The following is a 14237-nucleotide window of genomic DNA, read 5'->3' on the forward strand; positions in this document are numbered from 1 at the left end:
CGAAACTCCCTTTTATGACAAAGCAGCAGACCTCGACGGCCCGAGACATTCGCGCCGCCGGGGCCGTTCTGGCGTAGGATTCAATGCGCTGGTCACGCTATGCGGCATGGCACCGCCAGTCTCCGGACTCAGTTTATTTTCGGGGGAAAAAAATTATCCGAAGAGGAAAAGCCAAAAGCCGAAAAATTAAAAATAAATATTATCAAAAAATAAAAAAGCGGGCAAAAAATAAAAGGGGTGCAACACGAGGACTTCCCAGGGGGTCACCCATCCTAGTACTACTCTCGCCCATGCACGCTTAACTACGGAGTTCTGATGGGATCCGGTGCCTTAGTGCTGGTATGATCGCACCCATGACATGCCCATCGAAACTCCCTTTTATGACAAAGCAGCAGACCTCGACGGCCCGAGACATTCGCGCCGCCGGGGCCGTTCTGGCGTAGGATTCAATGCGCTGGTCACGCTATGCGGCATGGCACCGCCAGTCTCCGGACTCAGTTTATTTTCGGGGGAAAAAAATTATCCGAAGAAGAAAAGCCAAAAGCCGAAAAATTAAAAATAAATATTATCAAAAAATAAAAAAGCGGGCAAAAAATAAAAGGGGTGCAACACGAGGACTTCCCAGGGGGTCACCCATCCTAGCAGTACTCTCGCCCAAGCACGCTTAACTGCGGAGTTCTGATGGGATCCGGTGCATTAGTGCTGGTATGATCGCACCCATGACATGCCCTTCGAAACTCCCTTTTATGACAAAGCAGCAGACCTCGACGGCCCGAGACATTCGCGCCGCCGGGGCCGTTCTGGCATAGGATTCAACGCGCGGGTCCCACTATGCGGCATGGCACCGCCAGTCTCCGGACTCAGTTTATTTTCGGGGAAAAAAATTATCCGAAGAGGAAAAGCCAAAAGCCGAAGAATTAAAAATAAATATTATCAAAAAATAAAAAAGCGGGCAAAAAATAAAAGAGGTGCAACACGAGGACTTCCCAGGGGTCACCCATCCTAGTACTACTCTCGCCCAAGCATGCTTAACTGCGGAGTTCTGATGGGATCCGGTGCATTAGTGCTGGTATGATCGCAACCATGACATGCCCTTCGAAACTCCCCTTTATGACAAAGCAGCAGACCTCGACGGCCCGAGACATTCGCGCCGCCGGGGCCGTTCTGGCGTAGGATTCAACGCGCTGGTCCCGCTATGCGGCATGGCACCGCCAGCCTCCGGACTCAGTTTATTTTCGGGGGAAAAAAATTATCCGAAGAAGAAAACTCAAAAGCCGAAAAATTAAAAATAAATATTATCAAAAAATAAAAAAGGGGGCAAAAAATAAAAGGGGTGCAACACGAGAACTTCCCAGGGGGTCACCCATCCTAGTACTACTCTCGCCCAAGCACGCTTAACTGCGGAGTTCTGATGGGATCCGGTGCATTAGTGCTGGTATGATCGCACACATGACATGCCCTTCGAAACTACCTTTTATGACAAAGCAGCAGACCTCGACGGCCCGAGACATTCGCGCCGCCGGGGCCGTTCTGGCGTAGGATTCAACGCGCTGGTCCCGCTATGCGGCATGGCACCGCCAGTCTCCGGACTCAGTTTATTTTCGGGGAAAAAAATTATCCGAAGAGGAAAAGCCAAAAGCCGAAAAATTAAAAATAAATATTATGAAAAAATAAAAAAGCGGGCAAAAAATAAATGGGGTGCAACACGAGGACTTCCCAGGGGGTCACCCATCCTAGTACTACTCTCGCCCAAGCCCGCTTAACTGCGGAGTTCTGATGGGATCCGGTGCATTAGTGCTGGTATGATCGCACGCATGATATGCCCTTCGAAACTCCCTTTTATGACAAAGCAGCAGACCTCGACGGCCCGAGACATTCGCGCCGCCGGGGCCGTTCTGGCGTAGGATTCAACGCGCTGCTCCCGCTATGCGGCATGGCACCGCCAGTCTCCGGACTCAGTTTATTTTCGGGGGAAAAAAATTATCCGAAGAGGAAAAGCCAAAAGCCGAAAAATTAAAAATAAATATTATCAAAAAATAAAAAAGCGGGCAAAAAATAAAAGGGGTGCAACACGAGGACTTCCCAGGGGGTCACCCATCCTAGTACTACTCTCGCCCAAGCACGCTGAACTACGGAGTTCTGATGGGATCCGGTGCCTTAGTGCTGGTATGATCGCACCCATGACATGCCCATCGAAACTCCCTTTTATGACAAAGCAGCAGACCTCGACGGCCTGAGACATTCGCGCCGCCGGGGCCGTTCTGGCGTAGGATTCAACGCGCTGGACACGCTATGCGGCATGGCACCGCCAGTCTCCGGACTCAGTTTATTTTCGGGGGAAAAAAATTATCCGAAGAAGAAAAGCCACAAGCCGAAAAATTAAAAATAAATATTATCAAAAAATAAAAAAGCGGGCAAAAAATAAAAGGGGTGCAACACGAGGACTTCCCAGGGGGTCACCCATCCTAGTACTACTCTCGCCCAAGCCCGCTTAACTGCGGAGTTCTGATGGGATCCGGTGCATTAGTGCTGGTATGATCGCACGCATGATATGCCCTTCGAAACTCCCTTTTATGACAAAGCAGCAGACCTCGACGGCCCGAGACATTCGCGCCGCCGGGGCCGTTCTGGCGTAGGATTCAACGCGCTGCTCCCGCTATGCGGCATGGCACCGCCAGTCTCCGGACTCAGTTTATTTTCGGGGGAAAAAAATTATCCGAAGAGGAAAAGCCAAAAGCCGAAAAATTAAAAATAAATATTATCAAAAAATAAAAAAGCGGGCAAAAAATAAAAGGGGTGCAACACGAGGACTTCCCAGGGGGTCACCCATCCTAGTACTACTCTCGCCCAAGCACGCTGAACTACGGAGTTCTGATGGGATCCGGTGCCTTAGTGCTGGTATGATCGCACCCATGACATGCCCATCGAAACTCCCTTTTATGACAAAGCAGCAGACCTCGACGGCCCGAGACATTCGCGCCGCCGGGGCCGTTCTGGCGTAGGATTCAACGCGCTGGACACGCTATGCGGCATGGCACCGCCAGTCTCCGGACTCAGTTTATTTTCGGGGGAAAAAAATTATCCGAAGAAGAAAAGCCACAAGCCGAAAAATTAAAAATAAATATTATCAAAAAATAAAAAAGCGGGCAAAAAATAAAAGGGGTGCAACACGAGGACTTCCCAGGGGGTCACCCATCCTAGTAGTACTCTCGCCCAAGCACGCTTAACTGCGGAGTTCTGATGGGATCCGGTGCATTAGTGCTGGTATGATCGCACCCATGACATGCCCTTCGAAACTCCCTTTTATGACAAAGCAGCAGACCTCGACGACCCGAGACATTCGCGCCGCCGGCGCCGTTCTGGCATATGATTCAACGCGCGGGTCCCACTATGCGGCATGGCACCGCCAGTCTCCGGACTCAGTTTATTTTCGGGGAAAAAAATTATCCGAAGAGGAAAAGCCAAAAGCCGAAGAATTAAAAATAAATATTATCAAAAAATAAAAAAGCGGGCAAAAAATAAAAGAGGTGCAACACGAGGACTTTCCAGGGGTCACCCATCCTAGTACTACTCTCGCCCAAGCATGCTTAACTGCGGAGTTCTGATGGGATCCGGTGCATTAGTGCTGGTATGATCGCAACCATGACATGCCCTTCGAAACTCCCCTTTATGACAAAGCAGCAGACCTCGACGGCCCGAGACATTCGCGCCGCCGGGGCCGTTCTGGCGTAGGATTCAACGCGCTGGTCCCGCTATGCGGCATGGCACCGCCAGTCTCCGGACTCAGTTTATTTTCGGGGGAAAAAAATTATCCGAAGAAGAAAACTCAAAAGCCGAAAAATTAAAAATAAATATTATCAAAAAATAAAAAAGGGGGCAAAAAATAAAAGGGGTGCAACACGAGGACTTCCCAGGGGGTCACCCATCCTAGTACTACTCTCGCCCAAGCACGCTTAACTGCGGAGTTCTGATGGGATCCGGTGCATTAGTGCTGGTATGATCGCACGCATGACATGCCCTTCGAAACTACCTTTTATGACAAAGCAGCAGACCTCGACGGCCCGAGACATTCGCGCCGCCGGGGCCGTTCTGGCGTAGGATTCAACGCGCTGGTCCCGCTATGCGGCATGGCACCGCCAGTCTCCAGACTCAGTTTATTTTCGGGGAAAAAAAATTATCCGAAGAGGAAAAGCCAAAAGCCGAAAAATTAAAAATAAATATTATCAAAAAATAAAAAAGCGGGCAAAAAATAAAAGGGGTGCAACACGAGGACTTCCCAGGGGGTCACCCATCCTAGTACTACTCTCGCCCAAGCACGCTTAACTACGGAGTTCTGATGGGATCCGGTGCCTTAGTGCTGGTATGATCGCACCCATGACATGCCCATCGAAACTCCCTTTTATGACAAAGCAGCAGACCTCGACGGCCCGAGACATTCGCGCCGCCGGGGCCGTTCTGGCGTAGGATTCAACGCGCTGGTCACGCTATGCGGCATGGCACCGCCAGTCTCCGGACTCAGTTTATTTTCGGGGGAAAAAAATTATCCGAAGAAGAAAAGCCAAAAGCCGAAAAATTAAAAATAAATATTATCAAAAAATAAAAAAGCGGGCAAAAAATAAAAGGGGTGCAACACGAGGACTTCCCAGGGGGTCACCCATCCTAGTAGTACTCTCGCCCAAGCACGCTTAACTGCGGAGTTCTGATGGGATCCGGTGCATTAGTGCTGGTATGATCGCACCCATGACATGCCCTTCGAAACTCCCTTTTATGACAAAGCAGCAGACCTCGACGGCCCGAGACATTCGCGCCGCCGGGGCCGTTCTGGCGTAGGATTCAACGCGCTGGTCCCGCTATGCGGCATGGCACCGCCAGTCTCCGAACTCAGTTTATTTTCGGAGGAAAAAAATTATCCGAAGAGGAAAAGCCAAAAGCCAAAAAATTAAAAATAAATATTATCAAAAAATAAAAAAGCGGGCAAAAAATAAAAGGGGTTCAACACGAGGACTTCCCAGGGGTCACCCATCCTAGTACTACTCTCGCCCAAGCACGCTTCACTGCGGAGTTCTGATGGGATCCGGTGCATTAGTGCGGGTATGATCGCACCCATGACATGCCCATCGAAACTCCCTTTTATGACAAAGCAGCAGACCTCGACGGCCCGAGACATTCGCGCCGCCGGGGCCGTTCTGGCGTAGGATTCAACGCGCTGGTCCCGCTATGCGGCATGGCACCGCCAGTCTCCGGACTCAGTTTATTTTCGGAGGAAAAAAATTATCCGGAGAAGAAAAGCCAAAAGCCGAAAAATTAAAAATAAATATTATCAAAAAATAAAAAAGCGGGCAAAAAATAAAAGGGGTGCAACACGAGGACCTCCCAGGGGGTCACCCATCCTAGTACTACTCTCGCCCAAGCACGCTTAACTGCGGAGTTCTGTTGGGATCCGGTGCATTAGTGCTGGTATGATCGCACCCATGACATGCTCTTCGAAACTCCCTTTTATGACAAAGCAGCAGACCTCGACGGCCCGAGACATTCGCGCCGCCGGGGCCGTTCTGGCGTAGGATTCAACGCGCTGGTCCCGCTATGCGGCATGGCACCGCCAGTCTCCGGACTCAGTTTATTTTCGGAGGAAAAAAATTATCCGAAGAGGAAAAGCCAAAAGCCAAAAAATTAAAAATAAATATTATCAAAAAATAAAAAAGCGGGCAAAAAATAAAAGGGGTGCAACACGAGGACTTCCCAGGGGGTCACCCATCCTAGTACTACTCTCGCCCAAGCACACTTAACTGCGGAGTTCTGATGGGATCCGGTGCATTAGTGCTGGTATGATCGCACCCATGACATGCCCTTCGAAACTCCCTTTTATGACAAAGCAGCAGACCTCGATGGCCCGAAACATTCGCGCCGCCGAGGCCGTTCTGGCAACACCGCTATGCGGCATGGCACCGCGAGTCTCCGGAATCAGTTTATTTTCGGGAAAAAAAATTATCCGAAGAGAAAAAGCCAAAAGCCGAAAAATTAAAAATAAATATTATCAAAAAATAAAAAAGCGGGCAAAAAATAAAAGGGGTGCAACACGAGGACTTCCCAGGGGGTCACCCATCCTAGTACTACTCTCGCCCAAACACGCTTAACTGTGGAGTTCTGATGGGATCCGGTGCATTAGTGCGGGTATGATCGCACCCATGACATGCCCATCGAAACTCCCTTTTATGACAATGCAGCAGACCTCGACGGCCCGAGACATTCGCGCCGCCGGGGCCGTTCTGGCGTAGGATTCAACGCGCTGGTCCCGCTATGCGGCATGGCACCGCCAGTCTCCGGACTCAGTTTATTTTCGGGGGAAAAAAATTATCCGAAGAGGAAAAGCCAAAAGCCGAAAAATTAAAAATAAATATTATCAAAAAATAAAAAAGCGGGCAAAAAATAAAAGGGGTGCAACACGAGGACTTCCCAGGGGGTCACCCATCCTAGTACTACTCTCGCCCAAGCACGCTTAACTGCGGAGTTCTGATGGGATCCGGTGCCTTAGTGCTGGTATGATCGCACCCATGACATGCCCATCGAAACTCCCTTTTATGACAAAGCAGCAGACCTCGACGACCCGAGACATTCGCGCCGCCGGGGCCGTTCTGGCGTAGGATTCAACGCGCTGGTCCCGCTATGCGGCATGGCACCGCCAGTCTCCGGACTCAGTTTATTTTCGGAGGAAAAAAATTATCCGGAGAGGAAAAGCCAAAAGCCGAAAAATTAAAAATAAATATTATCAAAAAATAAAAAAGCGGGCAAAAAATAAAAGGGGTGCAACACGAGGACTTCCCAGGGGGTCACCCATCCTAGTACTACTCTCACCCAAGCACGCTTAACTGCGGAGTTCTGTTGGGATCCGGTGCATTAGTGCTGGTATAATCGCACCCATGACATGCTCCTCGAAACTCCCTTTTATGACAAAGCAGCAGACCTCGACGGCCCGAGACATTCGCGCCGCCGGGGCCGTTCTGGCGTAGGATTCAACGCGCTGGTCCCGCTATGCGGCATGGCACCGCCAGTCTCCGGACTCAGTTTATTTTCGGAGGAAAAAAATTATCCGAAGAGGAAAAGCCAAAAGCCAAAAAATTAAAAATAAATATTATCAAAAAATAAAAAAGCGGGCAAAAAATAAAAGGGGTGCAACACGAGGACTTCCCAGGGGGTCACCCATCCTAGTACTACTCTCGCCCAAGCACGCTTAACTGCGGAGTTCTGATGGGATCCGGTGCATTAGTGCTGGTATGATCGCACCCATGACATGCCCTTCGAAACTCCCTTTTATGACAAAGCAGCAGACCTCGATGGCCCGAAACATTCGCGCCGCCGAGGCCGTTCTGGCGTAGGATTCAACACGCTGGTCCCGCTATGCGGCATGGCACCGCGAGTCTCCGGAATCAGTTTATTTTCGGGAAAAAAAATTATCCGAAGAGAAAAAGCCAAAAGCCGAAAAATTAAAAATAAATATTATCAAAAAATAAAAAAGCGGGCAAAAAATAAAAGGGGTGCAACATGAGGACTTCCCAGGGGGTCACCCATCCTAGTACTACTCTCGCCCAAACACGCTTAACTGCGGAGTTCTGATGGAATCCGGTGCATTAGTGCGGGTATGATCGCACCCATGACATGCCCATCGAAACTCCCTTTTATGACAAAGCAGCAGACCTCGACGGCCCGAGACATTCGCGCCGCCGGGGCCGTTCTGGCGTAGGATTCAACGCGCTGGTCCCGCTATGCGGCATGGCACCGCCAGTCTCCGGACTCAGTTTATTTTTGGGGGAAAAAATTATCCGAAGAGGAAAAGCCAAAAGCCGAAGAATTAAAAATAAATATTATCAAAAAATAAAAAAGCGGGCAAAAAATAAAAGAGGTGCAACACGAGGACTTCCCAGGGGTCACCCATCCTAGTACTACTCTCGCCCAAGCATGCTTAACTGCGGAGTTCTGATGGGATCCGGTGCATTAGTGCTGGTATGATCGCACGCATGACATGCCCTTCGAAACTACCTTTTATGACAAAGCAGCAGACCTCGACGGCCCGAGACATTCGCGCCGCCGGGGCCGTTCTGGCGTAGGATTCAACGCGCTGGTCCCGCTATGCGGCATGGCACCGCCAGTCTCCGGACTCAGTTTATTTTCGGAGGAAAAAAATTATCCGAAGAGGAAAAGCCAAAAGCCAAAAAATTAAAAATAAATATTATCAAAAAATAAAAAAGCGGGCAAAAAATAAAAGGGGTTCAACACGAGGACTTCCCAGGGGGTCACCCATCCTAGTACTACTCTCGCCCAAGCACGCTTAACTGCGGAGTTCTGATGGGATCCGGTGCATTAGTGCGGGTATGATCGCACCCATGACATGCCCATCGAAACTCCCTTTTATGACAAAGCAGCAGACCTCGACGGCCCGAGACATTCGCGCCGCCGGGGCCGTTCTGGCGTAGGATTCAACGCGCTGGTCCCGCTATGCGGCATGGCACCGCCAGTCTCCGGACTCAGTTTATTTTCGGAGGAAAAAAATTATCCGGAGAAGAAAAGCCAAAAGCCGAAAAATTAAAAATAAATATTATCAAAAAATAAAAAAGCGGGCAAAAAATAAAAGGGGTGCAACACGAGGACTTCCCAGGGGGTCACCCATCCTAGTACTACTCTCGCCCAAGCACGCTTAACTGCGGAGTTCTGTTGGGATCCGGTGCATTAGTGCTGGTATGATCGCACCCATGACATGCTCTTCGAAACTCCCTTTTATGACAAAGCAGCAGACCTCGACGGCCCGAGACATTCGCGCCGCCGGGGCCGTTCTGGCGTAGGATTCAACGCGCTGGTCCCGCTATGCGGCATGGCACCGCCAGTCTCCGGACTCAGTTTATTTTCGGAGGAAAAAAATTATCCGAAGAGGAAAAGCCAAAAGCCAAAAAATTAAAAATAAATATTATCAAAAAATAAAAAAGCGGGCAAAAAATAAAAGGGGTTCAACACGAGGACTTCCCAGGGGGTCACCCATCCTAGTACTACTCTCGCCCAAGCACGCTTAACTGCGGAGTTCTGATGGGATCCGGTGCATTAGTGCGGGTATGATCGCACCCATGACATGCCCATCGAAACTCCCTTTTATGACAAAGCAGCAGACCTCGACGGCCCGAGACATTCGCGCCGCCGGGGCCGTTCTGGCGTAGGATTCAACGCGCTGGTCCCGCTATGCGGCATGGCACCGCCAGTCTCCGGACTCAGTTTATTTTCGGAGGAAAAAAATTATCCGGAGAAGAAAAGCCAAAAGCCGAAAAATTAAAAATAAATATTATCAAAAAATAAAAAAGCGGGCAAAAAATAAAAGGGGTGCAACACGAGGACTTCCCAGGGGGTCACCCATCCTAGTACTACTCTCGCCCAAGCACGCTTAACTGCGGAGTTCTGTTGGGATCCGGTGCATTAGTGCTGGTATGATCGCACCCATGACATGCTCTTCGAAACTCCCTTTTATGACAAAGCAGCAGACCTCGACGGCCCGAGACATTCGCGCCGCCGGGGCCGTTCTGGCGTAGGATTCAACGCGCTGGTCCCGCTATGCGGCATGGCACCGCCAGTCTCCGGACTCAGTTTATTTTCGGAGGAAAAAAATTATCCGAAGAGGAAAAGTCAAAAGCCAAAAAATTAAAAATAAATATTATCAAAAAATAAAAAAGCGGGCAAAAAATAAAAGTGGTGCAACACGAGGACTTCCCAGGGGGTCACCCATCCTAGTACTACTCTCGCCCAAGCACACTTAACTGCGGAGTTCTGATGGGATCCGGTGCATTAGTGCTGGTATGATCGCACCCATGACATGCCCTTCGAAACTCCCTTTTATGACAAAGCAGCAGACCTCGATGGCCCGAAACATTCGCGCCGCCGAGGCCGTTCTGGCAACACCGCTATGCGGCATGGCACCGCGAGTCTCCGGAATCAGTTTATTTTCGGGAAAAAAAATTATCCGAAGAGAAAAAGCCAAAAGCCGAAAAATTAAAAATAAATATTATCAAAAAATAAAAAAGCGGGCAAAAAATAAAAGGGGTGCAACACGAGGACTTCCCAGGGGGTCACCCATCCTAGTACTACTCTCGCCCAAACACGCTTAACTGTGGAGTTCTGATGGGATCCGGTGCATTAGTGCGGGTATGATCGCACCCATGACATGCCCATCGAAACTCCCTTTTATGACAATGCAGCAGACCTCGACGGCCCGAGACATTCGCGCCGCCGGGGCCGTTCTGGCGTAGGATTCAACGCGCTGGTCCCGCTATGCGGCATGGCACCGCCAGTCTCCGGACTCAGTTTATTTTCGGAGGAAAAAAATTATCCGAAGAGGAAAAGCCAAAAGCCAAAAAATTAAAAATAAATATTATCAAAAAATAAAAAAGCGGGCAAAAAATAAAAGGGGTTCAACACGAGGACTTCCCCGGGGGTCACCCATCCTAGTACTACTCTCGCCCAAGCACGCTTAACTGCGGAGTTCTGATGGGATCCGGTGCATTAGTGCGGGTATGATCGCACCCATGACATGCCCATCGAAACTCCCTTTTATGACAAAGCAGCAGACCTCGACGGCCCGAGACATTCGCGCCGCCGGGGCCGTTCTGGCGTAGGATTCAACGCGCTGGTCCCGCTATGCGGCATGGCACCGCCAGTCTCCGGACTCAGTTTATTTTCGGAGGAAAAAAATTATCCGGAGAAGAAAAGCCAAAAGCCGAAAAATTAAAAATAAATATTATCAAAAAATAAAAAAGCGGGCAAAAAATAAAAGGGGTGCAACACGAGGACTTCCCAGGGGGTCACCCATCCTAGTACTACTCTCGCCCAAGCACGCTTAACTGCGGAGTTCTGTTGGGATCCGGTGCATTAGTGCTGGTATGATCGCACCCATGACATGCTCTTCGAAACTCCCTTTTATGACAAAGCAGCAGACCTCGACGGCCCGAGACATTCGCGCCGCCGGGGCCGTTCTGGCGTAGGATTCAACGCGCTGGTCCCGCTATGCGGCATGGCACCGCCAGTCTCCGGACTCAGTTTATTTTCGGAGGAAAAAAATTATCCGAAGAGGAAAAGCCAAAAGCCAAAAAATTAAAAATAAATATTATCAAAAAATAAAAAAGCGGGCAAAAAATAAAAGGGGTTCAACACGAGGACTTCCCAGGGGGTCACCCATCCTAGTACTACTCTCGCCCAAGCACGCTTAACTGCGGAGTTCTGATGGGATCCGGTGCATTAGTGCGGGTATGATCGCACCCATGACATGCCCATCGAAACTCCCTTTTATGACAAAGCAGCAGACCTCGACGGCCCGAGACATTCGCGCCGCCGGGGCCGTTCTGGCGTAGGATTCAACGCGCTGGTCCCGCTATGCGGCATGGCACCGCCAGTCTCCGGACTCAGTTTATTTTCGGAGGAAAAAAATTATCCGGAGAAGAAAAGCCAAAAGCCGAAAAATTAAAAATAAATATTATCAAAAAATAAAAAAGCGGGCAAAAAATAAAAGGGGTGCAACACGAGGACTTCCCAGGGGGTCACCCATCCTAGTACTACTCTCGCCCAAGCACGCTTAACTGCGGAGTTCTGTTGGGATCCGGTGCATTAGTGCTGGTATGATCGCACCCATGACATCCTCTTCGAAACTCCCTTTTATGACAAAGCAGCAGACCTCGACGGCCCGAGACATTCGCGCCGCCGGGGCCGTTCTGGCGTAGGATTCAACGCGCTGGTCCCGCTATGCGGCATGGCACCGCCAGTCTCCGGACTCAGTTTATTTTCGGAGGAAAAAAATTATCCGAAGAGGAAAAGCCAAAAGCCAAAAAATTAAAAATAAATATTATCAAAAAATAAAAAAGCGGGCAAAAAATAAAAGTGGTGCAACACGAGGACTTCCCAGGGGGTCACCCATCCTAGTACTACTCTCGCCCAAGCACACTTAACTGCGGAGTTCTGATGGGATCCGGTGCATTAGTGCTGGTATGATCGCACCCATGACATGCCCTTCGAAACTCCCTTTTATGACAAAGCAGCAGACCTCGATGGCCCGAAACATTCGCGCCGCCGAGGCCGTTCTGGCAACACCGCTATGCGGCATGGCACCGCGAGTCTCCGGAATCAGTTTATTTTCGGGAAAAAAAATTATCCGAAGAGAAAAAGCCAAAAGCCGAAAAATTAAAAATAAATATTATCAAAAAATAAAAAAGCGGGCAAAAAATAAAAGGGGTGCAACACGAGGACTTCCCAGGGGGTCACCCATCCTAGTACTACTCTCGCCCAAACACGCTTAACTGTGGAGTTCTGATGGGATCCGGTGCATTAGTGCGGGTATGATCGCACCCATGACATGCCCATCGAAACTCCCTTTTATGACAATGCAGCAGACCTCGACGGCCCGAGACATTCGCGCCGCCGGGGCCGTTCTGGCGTAGGATTCAACGCGCTGGTCCCGCTATGCGGCATGGCACCGCCAGTCTCCGGACTCAGTTTATTTTCGGGGGAAAAAAATTATCCGAAGAGGAAAAGCCAAAAGCCGAAAAATTAAAAATAAATATTATCAAAAAATAAAAAAGCGGGCAAAAAATAAAAGGGGTGCAACACGAGGACTTCCCAGGGGGTCACCCATCCTAGTACTACTCTCGCCCAAGCACGCTTAACTGCGGAGTTCTGATGGGATCCGGTGCCTTAGTGCTGGTATGATCGCACCCATGACATGCCCATCGAAACTCCCTTTTATGACAAAGCAGCAGACCTCGACGACCCGAGACATTCGCGCCGCCGGGGCCGTTCTGGCGTAGGATTCAACGCGCTGGTCCCGCTATGCGGCATGGCACCGCCAGTCTCCGGACTCAGCTTATTTTCGGAGGAAAAAAATTATCCGGAGAGGAAAAGCCAAAAGCCGAAAAATTAAAAATAAATATTATCAAAAAATAAAAAAGCGGGCAAAAAATAAAAGGGGTGCAACACGAGGACTTCCCAGGGGGTCACCCATCCTAGTACTACTCTCGCCCAAGCACGCTTAACTGCGGAGTTCTGTTGGGATCCGGTGCATTAGTGCTGGTATAATCGCACCCATGACATGCTCTTCGAAACTCCCTTTTATGACAAAGCAGCAGACCTCGACGGCCCGAGACATTCGCGCCGCCGGGGCCGTTCTGGCGTAGGATTCAACGCGCTGGTCCCGCTATGCGGCATGGCACCGCCAGTCTCCGGACTCAGTTTATTTTCGGAGGAAAAAAATTATCCGAAGAGGAAAAGCCAAAAGCCAAAAAATTAAAAATAAATATTATCAAAAAATAAAAAAGCGGGCAAAAAATAAAAGGGGTGCAACACGAGGACTTCCCAGGGGGTCACCCATCCTAGTACTACTCTCGCCCAAGCACGCTTAACTGCGGAGTTCTGATGGGATCCGGTGCATTAGTGCTGGTATGATCGCACCCATGACATGCCCTTCGAAACTCCCTTTTATGACAAAGCAGCAGACCTCGATGGCCCGAAACATTCGCGCCGCCGAGGCCGTTCTGGCGTAGGATTCAACACGCTGGTCCCGCTATGCGGCATGGCACCGCGAGTCTCCGGAATCAGTTTATTTTCGGGAAAAAAAATTATCCGAAGAGAAAAAGCCAAAAGCCGAAAAATTAAAAATAAATATTATCAAAAAATAAAAAAGCGGGCAAAAAATAAAAGGGGTGCAACACGAGGACTTCCCAGGGGGTCACCCATCCTAGTACTACTCTCGCCCAAACACGCTTAACTGCGGAGTTCTGATGGGATCCGGTGCATTAGTGCGGGTATGATCGCACCCATGACATGCCCATCGAAACTCCCTTTTATGACAAAGCAGCAGACCTCGACGGCCCGAGACATTCGCGCCGCCGGGGCCGTTCTGGCGTAGGATTCAACGCGCTGGTCCCGCTATGCGGCATGGCACCGCCAGTCTCCGGACTCAGTTTATTTTCGGGGGAAAAAAATTATCCGAAGAGGAAAAGCCAAAAGCCGAAAAATTAAAAATAAATATTATCAAAAAATAAAAAAGCGGGCAAAAAATAAAAGGGGTGCAACACGAGGACTTCCCAGGGGGTCACCCATCCTAGTACTACTCTCGCCCAAACACGCTTAACTGCGGAGTTCTGATGGGATCCGGTGCATTAGTGCGGGTATGATCGCACCCATGACATGCCCATCGAAACTCCCTTTTATGACAAAGCAGC

The 14237-nt window shown here is 49.7% G+C and overlaps 35 non-coding genes and 4 pseudogenes across 35 annotated transcripts; all 39 read right to left on the reverse strand.

Annotated features, from left to right (window-relative positions):
- Positions 1 to 234: 234 nt before the first annotated feature.
- On the reverse strand, positions 235 to 353 carry LOC149767208 (5S ribosomal RNA). The gene has a single exon (XR_016401896.1). It is a non-coding gene; the product is annotated as a 5S ribosomal RNA (ribosomal RNA).
- Positions 354 to 600: 247 nt separating this feature from the next.
- On the reverse strand, positions 601 to 719 carry LOC149767209 (5S ribosomal RNA). The gene has a single exon (XR_016407602.1). It is a non-coding gene; the product is annotated as a 5S ribosomal RNA (ribosomal RNA).
- Positions 720 to 965: 246 nt separating this feature from the next.
- LOC149767210 (5S ribosomal RNA) lies at positions 966 to 1083 on the reverse strand (annotated as a pseudogene).
- Positions 1084 to 1330: 247 nt separating this feature from the next.
- Positions 1331 to 1449, reverse strand: LOC149767211 (5S ribosomal RNA). Its single transcript, XR_016400645.1, has one exon. It is a non-coding gene; the product is annotated as a 5S ribosomal RNA (ribosomal RNA).
- A 246-nt stretch (positions 1450 to 1695) lies between these two features.
- Positions 1696 to 1814, reverse strand: LOC149767212 (5S ribosomal RNA). Its single transcript, XR_016406027.1, has one exon. It is a non-coding gene; the product is annotated as a 5S ribosomal RNA (ribosomal RNA).
- Positions 1815 to 2061: 247 nt separating this feature from the next.
- On the reverse strand, positions 2062 to 2180 carry LOC149767213 (5S ribosomal RNA). Its single transcript, XR_016405209.1, has one exon. It is a non-coding gene; the product is annotated as a 5S ribosomal RNA (ribosomal RNA).
- Positions 2181 to 2427: 247 nt separating this feature from the next.
- LOC149767214 (5S ribosomal RNA) lies at positions 2428 to 2546 on the reverse strand. The gene has a single exon (XR_016406028.1). It is a non-coding gene; the product is annotated as a 5S ribosomal RNA (ribosomal RNA).
- Positions 2547 to 2793: 247 nt separating this feature from the next.
- LOC149767215 (5S ribosomal RNA) lies at positions 2794 to 2912 on the reverse strand. The gene has a single exon (XR_016405210.1). It is a non-coding gene; the product is annotated as a 5S ribosomal RNA (ribosomal RNA).
- Positions 2913 to 3159: 247 nt separating this feature from the next.
- Positions 3160 to 3278, reverse strand: LOC149767216 (5S ribosomal RNA). The gene has a single exon (XR_016404143.1). It is a non-coding gene; the product is annotated as a 5S ribosomal RNA (ribosomal RNA).
- A 246-nt stretch (positions 3279 to 3524) lies between these two features.
- Positions 3525 to 3642, reverse strand: LOC149767217 (5S ribosomal RNA; annotated as a pseudogene).
- Positions 3643 to 3889: 247 nt separating this feature from the next.
- LOC149767218 (5S ribosomal RNA) lies at positions 3890 to 4008 on the reverse strand. Its single transcript, XR_016402671.1, has one exon. It is a non-coding gene; the product is annotated as a 5S ribosomal RNA (ribosomal RNA).
- A 247-nt stretch (positions 4009 to 4255) lies between these two features.
- On the reverse strand, positions 4256 to 4374 carry LOC149767219 (5S ribosomal RNA). Its single transcript, XR_016400756.1, has one exon. It is a non-coding gene; the product is annotated as a 5S ribosomal RNA (ribosomal RNA).
- Positions 4375 to 4621: 247 nt separating this feature from the next.
- On the reverse strand, positions 4622 to 4740 carry LOC149767220 (5S ribosomal RNA). The gene has a single exon (XR_016404145.1). It is a non-coding gene; the product is annotated as a 5S ribosomal RNA (ribosomal RNA).
- Positions 4741 to 4987: 247 nt separating this feature from the next.
- On the reverse strand, positions 4988 to 5105 carry LOC149767221 (5S ribosomal RNA; annotated as a pseudogene).
- Positions 5106 to 5352: 247 nt separating this feature from the next.
- LOC149767222 (5S ribosomal RNA) lies at positions 5353 to 5471 on the reverse strand. Its single transcript, XR_016403952.1, has one exon. It is a non-coding gene; the product is annotated as a 5S ribosomal RNA (ribosomal RNA).
- Positions 5472 to 5718: 247 nt separating this feature from the next.
- LOC149767223 (5S ribosomal RNA) lies at positions 5719 to 5837 on the reverse strand. Its single transcript, XR_016400791.1, has one exon. It is a non-coding gene; the product is annotated as a 5S ribosomal RNA (ribosomal RNA).
- Positions 5838 to 6066: 229 nt separating this feature from the next.
- Positions 6067 to 6185, reverse strand: LOC149767224 (5S ribosomal RNA). Its single transcript, XR_016406307.1, has one exon. It is a non-coding gene; the product is annotated as a 5S ribosomal RNA (ribosomal RNA).
- A 247-nt stretch (positions 6186 to 6432) lies between these two features.
- Positions 6433 to 6551, reverse strand: LOC149767225 (5S ribosomal RNA). Its single transcript, XR_016400604.1, has one exon. It is a non-coding gene; the product is annotated as a 5S ribosomal RNA (ribosomal RNA).
- Positions 6552 to 6798: 247 nt separating this feature from the next.
- Positions 6799 to 6917, reverse strand: LOC149767226 (5S ribosomal RNA). Its single transcript, XR_016406922.1, has one exon. It is a non-coding gene; the product is annotated as a 5S ribosomal RNA (ribosomal RNA).
- Positions 6918 to 7164: 247 nt separating this feature from the next.
- LOC149767227 (5S ribosomal RNA) lies at positions 7165 to 7283 on the reverse strand. The gene has a single exon (XR_016411645.1). It is a non-coding gene; the product is annotated as a 5S ribosomal RNA (ribosomal RNA).
- Positions 7284 to 7529: 246 nt separating this feature from the next.
- LOC149767228 (5S ribosomal RNA) lies at positions 7530 to 7648 on the reverse strand. Its single transcript, XR_016408643.1, has one exon. It is a non-coding gene; the product is annotated as a 5S ribosomal RNA (ribosomal RNA).
- Positions 7649 to 7894: 246 nt separating this feature from the next.
- On the reverse strand, positions 7895 to 8012 carry LOC149767229 (5S ribosomal RNA; annotated as a pseudogene).
- Positions 8013 to 8259: 247 nt separating this feature from the next.
- LOC149767230 (5S ribosomal RNA) lies at positions 8260 to 8378 on the reverse strand. Its single transcript, XR_016406220.1, has one exon. It is a non-coding gene; the product is annotated as a 5S ribosomal RNA (ribosomal RNA).
- Positions 8379 to 8625: 247 nt separating this feature from the next.
- Positions 8626 to 8744, reverse strand: LOC149767231 (5S ribosomal RNA). The gene has a single exon (XR_016403082.1). It is a non-coding gene; the product is annotated as a 5S ribosomal RNA (ribosomal RNA).
- A 247-nt stretch (positions 8745 to 8991) lies between these two features.
- On the reverse strand, positions 8992 to 9110 carry LOC149767232 (5S ribosomal RNA). Its single transcript, XR_016406222.1, has one exon. It is a non-coding gene; the product is annotated as a 5S ribosomal RNA (ribosomal RNA).
- Positions 9111 to 9357: 247 nt separating this feature from the next.
- Positions 9358 to 9476, reverse strand: LOC149767233 (5S ribosomal RNA). Its single transcript, XR_016403083.1, has one exon. It is a non-coding gene; the product is annotated as a 5S ribosomal RNA (ribosomal RNA).
- A 247-nt stretch (positions 9477 to 9723) lies between these two features.
- Positions 9724 to 9842, reverse strand: LOC149767234 (5S ribosomal RNA). The gene has a single exon (XR_016403820.1). It is a non-coding gene; the product is annotated as a 5S ribosomal RNA (ribosomal RNA).
- Positions 9843 to 10071: 229 nt separating this feature from the next.
- On the reverse strand, positions 10072 to 10190 carry LOC149767235 (5S ribosomal RNA). The gene has a single exon (XR_016406308.1). It is a non-coding gene; the product is annotated as a 5S ribosomal RNA (ribosomal RNA).
- A 247-nt stretch (positions 10191 to 10437) lies between these two features.
- Positions 10438 to 10556, reverse strand: LOC149767236 (5S ribosomal RNA). The gene has a single exon (XR_016407890.1). It is a non-coding gene; the product is annotated as a 5S ribosomal RNA (ribosomal RNA).
- Positions 10557 to 10803: 247 nt separating this feature from the next.
- LOC149767237 (5S ribosomal RNA) lies at positions 10804 to 10922 on the reverse strand. Its single transcript, XR_016403084.1, has one exon. It is a non-coding gene; the product is annotated as a 5S ribosomal RNA (ribosomal RNA).
- A 247-nt stretch (positions 10923 to 11169) lies between these two features.
- LOC149767238 (5S ribosomal RNA) lies at positions 11170 to 11288 on the reverse strand. The gene has a single exon (XR_016406223.1). It is a non-coding gene; the product is annotated as a 5S ribosomal RNA (ribosomal RNA).
- Positions 11289 to 11535: 247 nt separating this feature from the next.
- LOC149767239 (5S ribosomal RNA) lies at positions 11536 to 11654 on the reverse strand. The gene has a single exon (XR_016403085.1). It is a non-coding gene; the product is annotated as a 5S ribosomal RNA (ribosomal RNA).
- A 247-nt stretch (positions 11655 to 11901) lies between these two features.
- LOC149767240 (5S ribosomal RNA) lies at positions 11902 to 12020 on the reverse strand. Its single transcript, XR_016403821.1, has one exon. It is a non-coding gene; the product is annotated as a 5S ribosomal RNA (ribosomal RNA).
- A 229-nt stretch (positions 12021 to 12249) lies between these two features.
- Positions 12250 to 12368, reverse strand: LOC149767241 (5S ribosomal RNA). Its single transcript, XR_016406309.1, has one exon. It is a non-coding gene; the product is annotated as a 5S ribosomal RNA (ribosomal RNA).
- Positions 12369 to 12615: 247 nt separating this feature from the next.
- Positions 12616 to 12734, reverse strand: LOC149767242 (5S ribosomal RNA). Its single transcript, XR_016400605.1, has one exon. It is a non-coding gene; the product is annotated as a 5S ribosomal RNA (ribosomal RNA).
- Positions 12735 to 12981: 247 nt separating this feature from the next.
- LOC149767243 (5S ribosomal RNA) lies at positions 12982 to 13100 on the reverse strand. Its single transcript, XR_016404430.1, has one exon. It is a non-coding gene; the product is annotated as a 5S ribosomal RNA (ribosomal RNA).
- Positions 13101 to 13347: 247 nt separating this feature from the next.
- On the reverse strand, positions 13348 to 13466 carry LOC149767244 (5S ribosomal RNA). The gene has a single exon (XR_016411646.1). It is a non-coding gene; the product is annotated as a 5S ribosomal RNA (ribosomal RNA).
- A 246-nt stretch (positions 13467 to 13712) lies between these two features.
- On the reverse strand, positions 13713 to 13831 carry LOC149767245 (5S ribosomal RNA). Its single transcript, XR_016403011.1, has one exon. It is a non-coding gene; the product is annotated as a 5S ribosomal RNA (ribosomal RNA).
- A 247-nt stretch (positions 13832 to 14078) lies between these two features.
- Positions 14079 to 14197, reverse strand: LOC149767246 (5S ribosomal RNA). Its single transcript, XR_016403012.1, has one exon. It is a non-coding gene; the product is annotated as a 5S ribosomal RNA (ribosomal RNA).
- Between the last annotated feature and the right edge of the window lie 40 nt (positions 14198 to 14237).

Source organism: Phoenix dactylifera, chromosome 4, assembly GCF_051530095.1.
Source record: "Phoenix dactylifera cultivar Ajwa chromosome 4, Ajwa_hap1_PhDact_Kaust_v1.1, whole genome shotgun sequence".
Taxonomy (NCBI): Eukaryota; Viridiplantae; Streptophyta; class Magnoliopsida; order Arecales; family Arecaceae; genus Phoenix; species Phoenix dactylifera.